Raw genomic sequence first — 14,967 nt, forward strand, 5'->3', positions numbered from 1 at the left:
TAAATTAAATTTTACCATAGGTATGTATATATAGGAATGAAATACAGTTTACATAGGGTTCAGTACCATCTGTGGTTTCAGGCATTTACTGGGAGTCTTGGAACATATCCCCCCACCCCCCCCAGATAAGGGGGTAGTACTGAAATTATATTAAATATATGCTTATTATATTAAATATTAGTCATACATTACATACATATTATATAGATTTATTTTAAGGGATTGATTCACAGTGGGGGAGGCTAGCAGGCTGGAGACCCAGGAAGGAACTGCACTTCAAGTTCAAGGGTAGTCTGCTGGAGAATTCCATCTTGCGTGGGGGAGGTCAGCCTTTTGTGCTATTCAGACCTTCAGTTGTATGGATGAAGCCCACCTACATTATGGAGGGCAACCTTCTGTACTCAAGAGTCCATTGATTTAAATGTAAATCTCATCCAAAAAAACCCCTCACAGAAATATCCAGAATAACCTTTAACCAAATATCTGGACACTGTGGTGTGGCCCAACCAAATTAACAATCACAAGTCTACTCTTTATCAGTTTGGCACCCATACACATCTCCTTAAACCATTATTAATCTCCAAATAAAGACAGTAACAAAGTCATACTTCTGCTTAGCATGAAAGAACTATCTTGCATGTAGCCGAAAACACACTATTCCTTTCTCTAAAAGAGGATGCAGATTATTTGGTTGATGTTTACTCTTCTTGATATCCTGCAACTTAAATTCTAAAGTTTAAGAAAAAGTTAATACTTAAGTATTATGATCAGCTGTTAATCTAATTTTTTTTTGGACAAAAATATTTTCGTATCCATTTTCTATTGCTGCCTAGCAAAACATCCCCAAATTTAATATTTTAAAGCAACAACCATCAAAAATTGGCTCACAATTCTGTGAATATCAATCAATGCTGGGTAGCTGTTTGGTTCCTCTACTGGTCTTTTTTTTTTTTTTTTTAGACAGTGTCTCACTCTGCCACCCAGGCTGGAGTGCAGTGGCATGATCTCGGCTCACTGTAACCTCCGCCTCCCAGGCTCAAGCAATTGTCTTGTCTCAACCTTCTGAGTAGCTGGGATTACAGACACACACCACTACCACCTGGCTAATTTTTTTATTTTTAGTAGATATAGGGTTTCACCATGTTGGCCAGGCTGGTCTCAAACTCCTCACCTCAAATGATCCACCTGCCTCGGCCTCCCAAAGTGCTGGGATTACAGGCGTGAGCCACCATGCCCGGCCCCTCTGCTGGTCTTGATTGAAGTCATTCATGCAACTGTAATCATCTAATGGTTCATCTGGGACTGAGATTGTCTCAAGCACATGTCTGGCAGTTGGTGTCACTTGTTGATTGGGCCTCTCTCTTAACGTAAGGAAGTGAGCCAAAGCTTCTCACATTATGACAGCAGTGTTCCCATAGAGCCAAATGACAGCTGTAAGTTCTCTTGAGGTATCAACTTGGAAGGCACACCATTACTTCTGCATTTTATTGGTTTAAGCAAGTCACAGGGCCAACTCAAATTAAAGGAATGGAGAAATAAACTTCACCTGTTGATAGGAGTGGCAGTGTCTCACTGTAAAAGGCATGTGTACAAGGATGGGATTTTACGTAGCCATCTTTGCAAACAGTCTACCACAGTGTCTTTTTTCCTTTCGAGTGCTTAAAAAAATTGTTTTTAAATAATTATTTGGTTTTCAGAAATTTCACTATTGTGTATCTAGACACAGATTTCCTTTTTATTTATCTGTTTGGGGGGGGTTTAGGGCTTCTTGGATCTGTGGTTTGATGTTTTTCCTCAGTTTTGGAGAATTTTCAGCCTTCGTCTGTTCTTCAAATATTTCTTCTGTTCCATTTCTCCCTTTCCGCTTTTCTGAAACTGAAATTACATGTAGGTTAGATCATTTCATTGTATCCTTTATACCTCTTACCTTCTCTTTGGTATTTTTTTATAAATCTTTTTGCTTCTCTCTGCTTCATTCTAGATACTTCCTTTTGACCTATTTACCAGCTCACTAATTTGCTCTTCAGGTATATTTTACCTGTTCTTAAATTTATCCATTAAGATCTTTTTTTCAGATCTGCTATTACATTTTTATACCATTCTTGACTAAAATTCTTCATGCTACAGGACTGTTCTTCTTGTCTGTTTCTTACTGATTCTCATGTTGCCTTTTTATGGACTAGACACTGTAGTTTTAAAATTATTTATAGAAATGACCTGAGACCTATGATATATTTTTCAAGAGAGGATTTACGTTTGTTTCTAGCTTTGCCTAGGAGTCTTCAATCATTTTAATTCAGTTTCAGGGACTGATTTGCTTTTAAGCAGGGCTGTAGTCCCTACAGGGGTGGTCAACTTCAGTTCACTACCTAATATACCTATTATGTGTGGAGTACTTTGCTAGATGTTGGGTAGGTCTTGTGAGCAGAGCAGACCTCTCTTTGGTCTGTATGGAGCACGGAGCTTGATTATAATTGACAGGTGTGTGTGTGTGTGTGTGTGTGTGTGTGTAAATAAATAAACATTTATTTATTTATTTATTATAGGCCGGGTACAGTGGCTCACACCTGTAATCCCAGCACTTTATGAAGTCAAGGCAGGTGGATCACTTGAGGTCAGGAGTTTGAGGCCAGCCTTGCCAACATGGTGAAACCCTGTCTCTTCTGAAAATACAAAAATTAGCCAGACGTGGTGGCAGGTGCCTGTAATCCCAGCTACTCAAGAGGCTGCGGCATGACAGTCACTCAAGCCCGGGAGGTAGAGGTTGCAGTGAGCTGAGATTGTGCCACTGTAATCCAGCCTGGGTGACAGAGTGAGACTCCATCTCAATATATATATGTGTGTGTATATATATATATATCTTTAAGATAGATATATTTATATAGCTAAGTAATTAATAAATATATTAAGTTCTATGAAAGCAATGAGTAGGCTGCTATGGTTGTGAATATTTGGACTACACAGGGGAAAAGAATGGGTCTACCATAATTAGCAGGGACAGGTTTTGTTTAAGCCAAAAACTAAGAGGGCTTAGAACAGAAACCGCCAGGCAGAAGCAGTTACCAGTGTGAAGACTAGATGACAACCAAAAAAGTATGTGGGAGGAGGGAGGGGAGGTTGCGCAGTGAGGAGTCGAGATTGACTTAGAACTGTATTAATGAGCTTTCCCCCCAACCCCCATTTTTCTCCCATTTACCTTCAGAAAAATTAGTGATTTGGCTACCAGTGAATCTAGGCTCCAGGTCTAGCTCTGTAGTTTTGGACTAGTTACCTAATTCTTCATTCACAACAAAACAGAAGGAGAGAGGAAAAAGAGAGCAAACATGGAATTGGGATGGGAAGTAAGAGAGCACATTAGGAGAGAGACTATGTCAAGTTTCTTCATATTCCTTTTTTAATTACAGAAGAAAAGATGGGATAAGAATATTCCATCTTATTTCTCTGTTTAAAAGAAAGAGTAGGCCGGGCGTGGTGGCTCACACCTGTAATCCCAGCACTTTGGGAGGCTGAGGCAGGCGGATCACAAGGTCAGGAGTTTGACACCAGCCTGACCAACATGGTGAAACCCCATCTGTACTAAAATTACAAAAATTAGCCGGGCTTGGTGGCGCATGCCTGTAATCCCAGCTACTTGGGAGGCTGAGGCAGGAGAATCACTTGAACCTGGGAGGCAGAGGTTGCAGTGAGCCGAGATCACGCCACTGCACTCCAGCCTGGGCAACAGAGCGAGACTCCTTCTCAGAAAAAAAAAATAATAATAATAAAATAAATAAAAGAAAGAGTAAATGAATCAAAATGAAGAGAAGCCATTTTATCTGCCTCCTGGATGAAGAGTTTCATTGATGAACCTGAAATGTTTTGGTTAACATGAGAAAGGAGGGTGAGAAGATGCCTGAGATGTGAGCTCCTTGAGGACAGGAGCTGCTTTCTCTCTCCAGCCTGGCACAAGACAAGGAACTTAATTGAATGAATGAGCAAATAAGTGGTTCTCTGCTTTGAAGGAACTTGGACTGTCATTACCTTGCAAATCAGGTTTACCATTTATTTGCTTTATATAAGTTCCAGAAACAGATTAAGAAACTATTTCCTCTCATAATAGTACTACCCTAAACTTCTGGTCTGATCTATGGATTGTAGAGCTTAAATTTCCTCAAACCCCAACAGTCAGAGATTGTTACACCAAGATAAATAGCATATTTCTCAGCGCCTTGTATTTTCTGTCTTTGGCCACAGACCTTAGGACTTAGGCTGATATTTGAGAAGGAAAAACTGGAATTTAGTAGAATTATACTTCCTGTATCTTAATTTTCCAACTCTTATATAAGGTTTGCTTTTTCTAGAGAGAGACTAATCTGGAATGAGAATGAATTCTCATCAGTAAAGGCAAAGCTTTAAGTGGGTCATCTGACTTTGCTTTTGTGCTCTACATTCACCCTGCTCATAAAAGGTCCTTTCATGAGTTTTCTAGGCTTTCATCACTGCCAGCGTCTCCACAGGCATTGTGAAAGTATTAAACTTCCTACCCTCCCCCATGCTTGTCTCATGGACTCTTTCGTAGAGTGCACAGTGGACTGTGTTTAGCTCAGCAGGAACTCTTTGCAGACACTGAATACATGAACAACCCCCCTGGAAAGATAAGAGATTTCAGTATTGCTTGGTGTCATAGCCGCAGAAGTTAGTGTCTGCCAGTATCTGATAAATATGGTGACTTGCAGCCTAATTTTTGTGAAATTATGAGGCCAAAGTTTAAGAAGTGTTCATGTTAAAGTTACTTATATGTAAAATTTGCCTATCGATAATTTCTGTCAATAGGAGGTTGATGAATGCTTCACATAACCTAGATACTCCTAATTAACTGTTTTTTATTTCTTTTTTTCTAGGACACATGTTCAAAGAGCATAATTAACTTTTTAAAAGAAGCTAGTAAGTACTGAAATAGTTTTTTAAGTTTTTTCTACGGGAATAGAGGAAGAAAGGAAACATGGAATTCTGAAGGGCTACTTAGCAAGCTGCTTATGGCATAATCTGGGGTGGGGGTGCATAGTAAAGGATTTGCATTTTACCGAGACCGATATACATGTCAAGGGAACGGTATTTAAAATTAGTGATATGTGTTGATTTTTCAAGGACTATAGCCCATCAGCTACAATAGGCTCCAAAAAATTCTGGTGAAATTAGCTTCTTGGAGCCTTCCAGTTTACCTACTATGTTATTCCCACTATAAAATATTCTCAACTTTTGGGGTTTTAGCCACTTAAGTTTTTTATTTTCTCTAATGTCTCTAGTATCTGCTTTAGTTTCCTGTCAATGCTAGACTCTGTGGTTCAGCAGTTCATCCATTCTCTTCCCAGTACTCAACCTCGTTGCTTATAGTTTCATTACATTCATCTAGCAAAACCTTAATTCTGTATGTTTGCCATACCATTAGTGCTTAGAGCATTTTTTCAGAAAAGAATCCTGGAAAAATGGATCTTATCTCACCTGGGCCGTCAGGACTGCTGGGCTGCCTGGTGTCAGCACTTCCCGCCATTTTCTATAGCACCAGTATTATTCTTAATACTTTAAAAAACCACCAGGCACGGCGGCTCACGCCTGGAATCCCAGCACTTTGGGAGGCCAAGGTGGGCGGATCACCAGGTCAGGAGATCAAGACCATCCTGGCTAACACAGTGAAACCCTGTCTGTACTAAAAATAGAAAAAAATTAGCCGGGCGTGGTGGCGTGCACCTGTAGTCCCAGCTGCTAGGGAGGCTGAGGCAGGAGAATGGCGTGAACCCGGGAGGCGGAGCTTGCAGTGAGCCGAGATTGCACCACTGCACTCCAGCCTGGGTGACAGAGCGAGACTCCGTCTCAAAAAAAAAAGTAAATAAAAATAAAATAAAAAACCATATCCCACTATCTCCCCCTTCTCTCTTTGCCTTTGATCTTGCTGCATACTTATGGGGAAATCTTTAAGATGTCAGATTTCAGTTCTCTCACTTTTCTACAACTTCTCCCACTTTTGCCTTTCTTATGTACCTTCCCTTCCTTCCCATCTGATTCCTTATCAGTATTTACACATGATTAGTTCTTACCTAACCTAATAGACCCTTTCTTGAGTGCAAATCAGTGGCTATTTTTGCTAGGGTATAAAAATTATCTATCTAATCACCTTGACAAAGTTACCCTGTTATTTCCAATAACTTACTTCCTATGGATTCTTGTAGATTTTCTTTTTTTTTTTTTTAATTTTTTTATTTTCAGATGTTTTCTCGCTTTGTCACCATGCCTGGCCTAAATTCTCGTAGGTTTTCTATGTAAACAATCAGATTTTCTGCAAGTATTAGTCTCCTTTCTAATTGTTATAATTTTAATTTCTTTTTCTTTTTAAAATTTTTCGTAGAGACAAGGTTTTGCTATGTTGTCCAGCCTGGTCTTGAACTCCTGGGCTCAAGCAATCCTCCCATCTCAGCCTCCCAAAGTGCCATTACAGTGGCATGAGCCACTGTGCCTGGCCAAATTTCTTTTCTTGTTGCGAAGGCAGACTTTTCATACAATACTGAATAGAAGTGATAGTAGATTACTTTATTTCTGATTTTCAAAGGAATGCTTTCCGTTTCTCTCTGTTGAAGATAATTGCGTATTGTTTTTTTTTTTAAATAGTAACTGTTTTATCAGGTTAAGGAAGGTTTCTTCTATTTGTATTTAAAAGGATTTTTAAAAATCTTGAATTCATATGTTTTTATCTAATGCATTTTCTACATCAATTGAAATGGTTGTATGAACTTTTTTAATATGGGTGAATTATATTTATAGATTTTATGTTAAAATATCCTTGTATATCTTGGATAAACTCAACTGGATCATGATTTATCTTTTTTATATGCTAGATTCAATTTGTTGATACTTTGTTATGATTTTTGAATATATATTATTGTGTAAAAGTGAGCCTGTGATTTTTTTTCTTGTAATGTTTCTGTCCAGTTTTGGTGCCTGGTTTTGCTCTCGCCTTCGAATGAGCTGGGAACTAGTCACTCTTGTTTTCTCACCTATAATAGCATCTGGGTCCAGTGTTTTTTATGTGGGACAAATTTGAACTTGTGGTCAACCTCTTTAATTGTAAGAATATTCAGGTCTTTTGTTCTTCCTGGGCTAGTTTTTTATTCTTTTTCTAGAGATTCGTTCATTTTTCTTAGTTTTATTTGCCTATAATTGTAGATAATCTGTTTTTTATCTGCTACTTCTGTAATTATTTCCACATTTGATTTATAATATTAACTTGTGGGCCAGGCGTCGTGGCTCACACCTGTAATCCCAGCACTTCGGGAGGCCGAGGCGGGCGGATCACGAGGTCAAGAGATCGAGACCATCCTGGCCATCATGGTGAAACCCTGTCTCTACTAAAAATACAAAAAAAAAAATTAGCCGGGCGTGGTGGCAGGCACCTGTAGTCCCAGCTACTCAGAAGGCTGAGGCAGGAGAATGGCGTAAACCCAGGAGGCGGAGGTTGCAGTGAGCTGAGATCGCACCACTGCACTCCAGCCTGGGCGACAGAGCGAGACTCCGTCTCAAAAAAAAAAAAAAATTTACTTGTGTCTTCTCTTTTTACCTGTTTGTTAATTTATCAAATAACTACTTTTGGCTTTGTTTCATTTTTATTATACAATAAAATGAAATTCTTTTCATTGTATTTCTTTTCATTGATTATTCCTATAATTCTTAAACAACTTTATAATTGATGTAACAATAACCTGTACACATTTAAAGTGTAAAATTTATTACATTTTGATCCATGTATATAGCAGGGAAATATCACCACAACAAGAGTGTGAACATATAATCTCTCCCCAAAGTTTTCTTGTGTCTTTTATAATCACTGCCTCTTGCCCCTGCCCACTCCCTCATCCTTAAGCAACCATTGGTCTGTTTTCTGCCACTATAGATTAGATTGTATTTTCTAGAGTTTTATACAAGTGAAATCATGTAGTATAGTATTAACCATGTGTTTCTTTCTTTCTTTCTTTCTTTCTTTCTTTCTTTTTTTTTTTTTTTTTTAGACGGAGTCTCGCTCTGTCACCCAGGCTAAAGTGCAGTGGGGCAATCTCGGCTTACTGCCAGCTCCGACTCCCGGGTTCACACCATTCTCCTACCTCTGCCTCCCGAGTAGCTGGGACTCCAGGCGCGCCCGCCACCACGCCCAGCTAGTTTTTGTATTTTTAGTAGAGACGGGGTTTCACCATGTTAGCCAGGATGGTCTCGATCTCCTGACCTCGTGATCCGCCCACCTCAGCCTCCCAAAGCGCTGGGATTACAGGCAGGAGCCACTGCGCCCAGCAACTATGTGTTTCTGATCCTTTGTCAGGGCTAGCCAATTCCTAGAGACAGTGAATAACTCACTCATAATCTAGCTGCCTCCTTTATGTCGCTCTCATAGGACTTTGACACCTCTCTGCTACAATCCACCTGCCCTGTTCATTTCAAGATCAGGTACCAGGAAACTCGGGACATCCCTATGCTGCAGAACTCACTGAAATTATTCAAACTAGCCAGTCCTAAACATGCTTACCCTGCCTTGCCCATTCCTTCCGCTGAAACCACATAAAGGCTCTTGCCCATGTTTTCATCCCATTCCATTGACCTCCTTACTGACCCTAGCTAGTGCTTCCTCATGTGGCCCCTGCATGGCATGGTGTGCACCTTCCTCTTCGGAACTGCGAGTAACTGTCTTGTCAGCGGCAATCATCTTGTGATCTGTTGGCCTCATCATATTTGAATAACAATAAAATCTGTTTTAAGGCTGGGCGCGGTGGCTCATGCCTGTAATCCCAGCACTTTGGGAGGCCAAGGCAGGCGGATCACGAGGTCAAGAGATTGAGGTGAAACCCCCTCTCTACTAAAAGTACAAAAATTAGCTGGGCATGGTGGTGCGTGCCTGTAATCCCAGCTACTCAGGAGACTGAGGCAGGGAATCTCTTGAACCCAGGAGGCAGAGGTTGCGGTGAGCCAAGATTGCACCACGGCACTCCAGCCTGGTGACAGAGCGAGACTCCATCTCAAAAAAAGAAAAAAAAAAAAACTGTCAAATGATACTCCAAAATGGTTGTACCATTTTATATTTGCAACAACAATGTTTGAGGGTGCTGATTGCTCCATATCCTTGACAGCACTTGGTATAGCTGATCTTTTAATTTTAGTCACTTCAGTGGGCATATACTGGTATTTTATGTTTTACTTTTTATTTTCCTAATGATTAATAGTTTGCAGCATCTTTCATGTGCTTATTTCCCTTTCATATATCTTCTTTGATAAAAATATCTGTTCAAATATTTTGCCCATTATTTTGTTGGAATACTTATTTTCTTACTGTTGAGCTTTGAGAGTTCTTTATATATCTGGATACCAATCCTTTGTCAGATATATTTTTTGCAAAATTTTTTCCCAGCCTGCGATTTGCTTTTTTATTCTCATGTCTTTTAAAAAAAATTGTAGTTAAAATATACACATAATACAAAATTTAACATTTTAACTGTTTGTAAGTATACAGTTTTGTGGTATTAAGCATAGTCACATTGTTGGGCAGCCATCACCGCCATCCATCTCTGGAACTTTTTCATCCTCCCTGACTGAAATTCTGTACCCATTTAAACACTAACTTCTCATTCCCCCTTACTCCAGCCCCTGGCAACCATCGTTCTGTTTTCCTTCTCTATGAGTTTGACTGCTCTAAGTACTTCATATAAGTGGAGTCATACAATATTTTCATTTTGTGACTGGCTTATTAGTATAATGTCTTCAAGTTTCATCCATGTGGTAGCATGTGTCAGAATTTCCTTCCTTTTTAAGGCTAACATTCCATCCTATGTATATACCACATTTTATCCATTCATCTGTTGATGGACATTTAAGTTGCTTCCTCCTTTTGGCTATTGTGAATAATGCTGCTGTGAATGTTGTTGTATAAATATCTGTTCGAGTTCCTGCTTTCAGTTCTTTTGAGTATGTTCCCAAAAGTAGAATTGCTGGGTCATATGTTAATACTGTATTTAGTTTTTTGAGGAATTGCCATACTGATTTCTATAGTAGTGGTACCATTTACATTCCAACCAGCAGTGTTCAGGGTTCCAATTTGTTAACATTCTTGCCAACCCTTGTTGTTTTCTGGATTTTTTTTATTTTGGGGTTTTTAATTTTATTTATTTATTTTTTTTGAGGCAGAGTCTCACTCTGTCACCCAGGCTGAAGTGTAGTGGCGTGATCTCGGCTCACTGCAACCTCTGCCCCCCGGGTTCAAGCGATTCTCCTGCCTCAGCCTCCCGAGTAGCTGGGACTACAGGTGCGCGTTACCACGCCTGGCTAATTTTTTGTATTTTTAGTAGAGGTGGGGTTTCACCGTGTTAATCAGGATGGTCTCGATCTCTGGACCTTGTGATTCACCCGCCTCAGCCTTCCGAAGTGCTGGGATTACAGGCGTGAGCCACTATGCCTGGCCATTTTTTATTTTTAAACAATAGCCATCCTAATGGGTATGAAATAGGTTTTTTGGTGTTTTGTTTCTTTTTTTGAGACAGAATCTTGCTGTGTTGCCCTGGCTGGAGTGTAGTGACGTGATCTCGGCTCACCTCAACCTCCGTCTCCTGGGTTCAAGCACTTCTCCTGCCTCAGACTTCCAAGTAGCTGGGACTACAGGCGCCCGCCACCACACCCAGCTAGTTTTTGTATTTTTAGTAGAGATGGGGTTTCACTGTGTTGGCCAGGCTGGTCCACGATCCATCCACCTTGGCCTCCCAAAGTGTTGGGATTACAGGGGTGAGCCACCATGCACGGCCACGGTTTTTTTTTTTTTTTTTTTTTTTTACTATTTTTTTTTTTTTTTTTAGAGACAAACTGTCTCCCAAGCTGTAGTGCAGTGGCACCATTCGTATCTCACTGTAACCTCAAACTCCTGGAGCCAAGCAATCCTCCTGCCTCAGCCTTCCATGTAGCTACGTCTACAGGCACGTGCCACCATACCCGGCTAACTTTTTTTTTTTTTTTTTTTTTGAGAGTTTTGCTCTTGTTGCCCAGGCTGGAGTGCAATGGCATGATCTTGGCTCACTGCAACCTCCTCTTCCTGGGTTCAGGTGATTCTCCTGCCTCAGCCTCCTGAGTAGCTGGGATTACAGGCGCCCGCCACCACGCCTGGCTAATTTTTTGTATTTTTAGTAGAGATGGGGTTTCACCATGTTGGCCAGGCTGGGCTCGAACTCCTGACCTCAGGTGATCCACCCACCTTGACCTCCCAAAGTGCTGGGATTACAGGCGTGCGCCACCACACCTGGCCCCCAGCTAACTTTTAAATGTATTTTGTAGAGATGAGGTCTCACTGTTGGCTAGGCTGGTCTTGAACTTCTGAGCTCAAGTCATTCTCCCACCTCGGCCTCCCAAAGTGCTGGGATTACAGGCATGAGCCACCACACCTGGCCCCTTTGCCCATTTTAAAAATTAGGTTGTTTTTGTTGTTGTTGAGTTGTAGGAGCTCTTTGTATATTCTGCATTTCGGTTCCTTATTGGATATGTGATTGGCATACATTTTTTCCCATCCATGGATTGCTTTTTCATTCTGTTATAGTATCCTTGATTCACAGAAGTTTTTAATATTGATGAGGTCCTACTTAGTCTGTGTTTTGTTTTGTTGCTTGTGCTTTTGGTGTTATATCCAAGAAATTGTTGCCAAATCCAAAGTCATGAAGCTTTGCCCTCTGTTTCCTTCTGAGTTTTATAGTTTTAGGACTTAAATTTAGGTTTTCGACCCATTTTTAGTTAATTTTTGCAAGTGGTAAAAGGGAGGGGTCCAGCGTTATTGTTTCACATGTAGATATACAGTTTTCTGAGTACCATTTGATGAAAAGGCTGTCCATTGAATTGCTTTTGCAACTTTTATTTGGGCATATTTATGTGAGTCTGTTACTGGTTCTATATTTTACTCCATTGATCTATGTGTCTATTCCTCTGCTAATACTGTCTTAAATATGGTAGCTATATAGTAAGCCTTAACACTGAGTAGATAGATTTATCCCCTTTTTTTGTTCTTTTTCAAAATTGTCACTGGTTTGTTTTTATTTTTTACTTTATGCAGATAATCTGTACTATACTTTGGTTTCATGTATCAAGTAGTTTGTTCCAAGTTGTGCTTTAAGCAGAACAAATAAATTTTCATATTGTTCTTTGTGTTAATCTGCAATATAAACCTATACCAAATTCTATTTTGTGTATTTGTTTATTGTAGTAATCTGACTGACTCTTTTGCCTCCAGACTCATCTCTTTCAAGGTCCCCAACTGAATCTTGTTTTAGGTGGAACTTAGAAGCAGTAGAACTTAAGAATCTATTTCACAGCCTTAGTAGTCTAGTTTCATTCTCTATATAATGTTGTCTATGCAGGTGAGCTGCTCTCCAGTGCCTTAGTTTCACTAATTTTGGGGAAGGTCTCTTCTCTTGTTTTGGACTTCTCTATCACATTGCCTTTCTCAAGAGAAGACATATAATGAAAGTTGATATCTGGTGTTCTAGGACTTCTTCAGAAGCTTGCCAGTTTTTCAAGCTGATTTCTCTCACTGGCAACTCTTCAGAGTGCTGTTCCTACTCCACCCTCCCCTGGTGGTATGTATCAGTTTTCTACTCATCAGCACCCACCTACTCCTGCCTACTGTGTTTCTCAGACGTCTGCTGCCTGGCTAGCTCATTGCTGCTTTTGTCACTCTTAGAGCTGTCTTCTTCCCTTTTTTTGGCTTTCTGCCTGACTTCCAGGGCAGCTGCTCTGTCATTGCCTGTCTGCCATTCTGTCTTTTTTCCCCCCTACCCCCCACAGATACAACATCTACTCTAATACCACACATTCTCCATGTTCAAACTAACCTCATCACTTTCCCCACCACATTCCCCAAAACTGGTCATCCTCCAGCTTATAGCATTGCAGTTCACTGAAGTTAGACATCTGGGCCTTGCTTACCTCCAACATCTCATTAGCCTTCGATTCTACCCCTATAAATCCTCTTCTCAGTCTCCTTTAGATATTCCTGCCCTGCTGTGAGATCCATCTGGTTTATTGGCTAGATTACTTCTGAAAGCTTCAGTCAGTGACCCTCCTTACTTCAAACCCCACCAGTTGATCCTTCACTCTGCCATCAGTCATTGCTTCTAAAATCTAAATTGTTCCATTTAACCTTGCTGTGATAAAACCTTTGGTAGTTCTTCAGTGTGTTCACTGGTAAGTTAGAACTTTCACTGTAATGTACAGGCCCCTTCGTGATATGATCGCTGCCTCCTCGAGCCTCATTGTGTGCATTTCCCCGCCCCACCCTTTCCTCACCCACCCTAGTCTTTCATGTCTGCCATTTTTACATTCATTTAACAGATATTTATTGAAGCCTCCTGTGATGTCCTTACCTAGGTCTTTCTTGTTCCCAGGACCAGACAGGCTTTTTCAAGCTTCCAAGTCATCTCAGTTTGAAAGACTATGTCTGACCCTTGTCTTGGCCAATTACTCTTTATCCTTCCAAGTTCAATGATTGTCCCACTGCACTCCAACCAGAGTGAGAGAGCAAGACCCTGTCTCAGTAAATAAAAATAAATAAATAAATAAATAAATCAGCCATAATTTATTTAATCATGTCTCTCTCCCCCATTGATAGATGTTAAGGGTATTTCCAGTATTCTTCTCTTGAAAACAATGCTATATTGAATAACCTTGTACATGGGTCACTTTGAAAGTATGGATATGTATCCGTGGAATAAGTTTCCAGAAGTGGAATTGTGTCAGAGGGGTTGTGCATTTGTAATTCTGATGAATATTTATAGATTATATGAGAGTACCTGTTTACTCAAACTCTTGCCAATGCAGCATTGTCAAAGTTTTTTATGTTTGCCAGTGTGATAGATTTAAAAATGGTATCTCAGCCAGGCGCAGTGGCTCACGCCTGTAATCCCAGCACTTTGGGAGGCTGAGGCGGGCAGATCACGGGGTCAGGAGATCAAGAACATCCTGGCCAACACAGTGAAAACCTGTCTCTACTAAAAATACAAAAAATTATCCAGGCGTGGTGGCGGGCACCTGTAGTCCCAGCTACTCAGAAGGCTGAGGCAGGAGAATGGCGTGAACCCGGGAGGCGGAGCTTGCACTGAGCCGAGATCGCGCCACAACATTCGAGCCTGGGCGACAGAGCGAGACTCCGTCTCAAATAATAAAAAAAAAAAGATGGTATCTCAGCATTGATTTCTCTGATCATCAGTGAGGTTGAGCATCTTTTCATAGATTTAAGAGAACTGTATGGTTTTTTGTGAGTTATGTTTCATATCGTTTACCCATTTTGCTTTTAGGCTGGAAGCAGCTGTTTTAGTGGAATGGTGGAACAAGAAGCCAGATTGCCATGGAGAGACAACCCTTTCTAGAGATTTGGCTATGAAGCAGAGTAGAGACAATGATAGCTGAAGGATTGATGTAGATGCAAAGAAATTTTTCATCTTCTTTGAAAACTTAATTGTGTTAAAAACTGGTATGAAAGGGAGGGGTTAAAGCTAGAGATGGTGGTAGAAAAAAATGCAGAGTTCCTAAAGGACTGAGATTCCTGGATGGAATTTCAGGGAAGGGGAAAATTTCTGGATATAGTGACTGGGGAGTTAAGGGTGTCCAGTCCAATGGCTTTTATTTTCTTGGAAGGGTAGGCAAGGCCAACAGCCAAATGTGTGGGAGGAGATGGTTAGAGGGGAGAGGAGGTTTGAAGGCACCGCTATGGAGAATTGGAGAGAGCTAAGGAAAGACAGAAAGACTGCAGAAAGTGCTTAGGGTTCCATTGAAGCGGAAATAGTGATTTGTAGTGATACAACCCTTATGAGTTGTTTGATTTTTTTTTTTTTTTTTTTTTTTTAAGCAGCATCTGGCAGTCCAAGTATAGGGCTGACAGTTTGGGATTTTTCTTTCCATGTTGGTGTAAAAGAAGAACATAGTGTAGCG

General features: G+C 40.5%; 1 protein-coding gene across 3 annotated transcripts in view; it reads left to right on the forward strand.

Moving 5' to 3' along the window:
* The window catches only part of PTPRA (protein tyrosine phosphatase receptor type A), a 162,406-nt gene that overhangs the window by 70,788 nt on the left and 76,651 nt on the right, over positions 1-14,967 (forward strand). Inside the window, exon 3 of one of the 3 annotated variants that reach the window (XM_034947005.3) lies at positions 4,881-4,923. The exons of the other annotated variants lie outside the window; for them this stretch is intronic. The gene's annotated coding sequence lies outside the window, so the exon portion shown is untranslated. The remainder of the gene's footprint in view (positions 1-4,880; positions 4,924-14,967) is intronic. 3 annotated transcript variants of the gene reach the window in all.

This window comes from Pan paniscus, chromosome 21, assembly GCF_029289425.2.
Source record: "Pan paniscus chromosome 21, NHGRI_mPanPan1-v2.0_pri, whole genome shotgun sequence".
Classification (NCBI taxonomy): domain Eukaryota; kingdom Metazoa; phylum Chordata; class Mammalia; order Primates; family Hominidae; genus Pan; species Pan paniscus.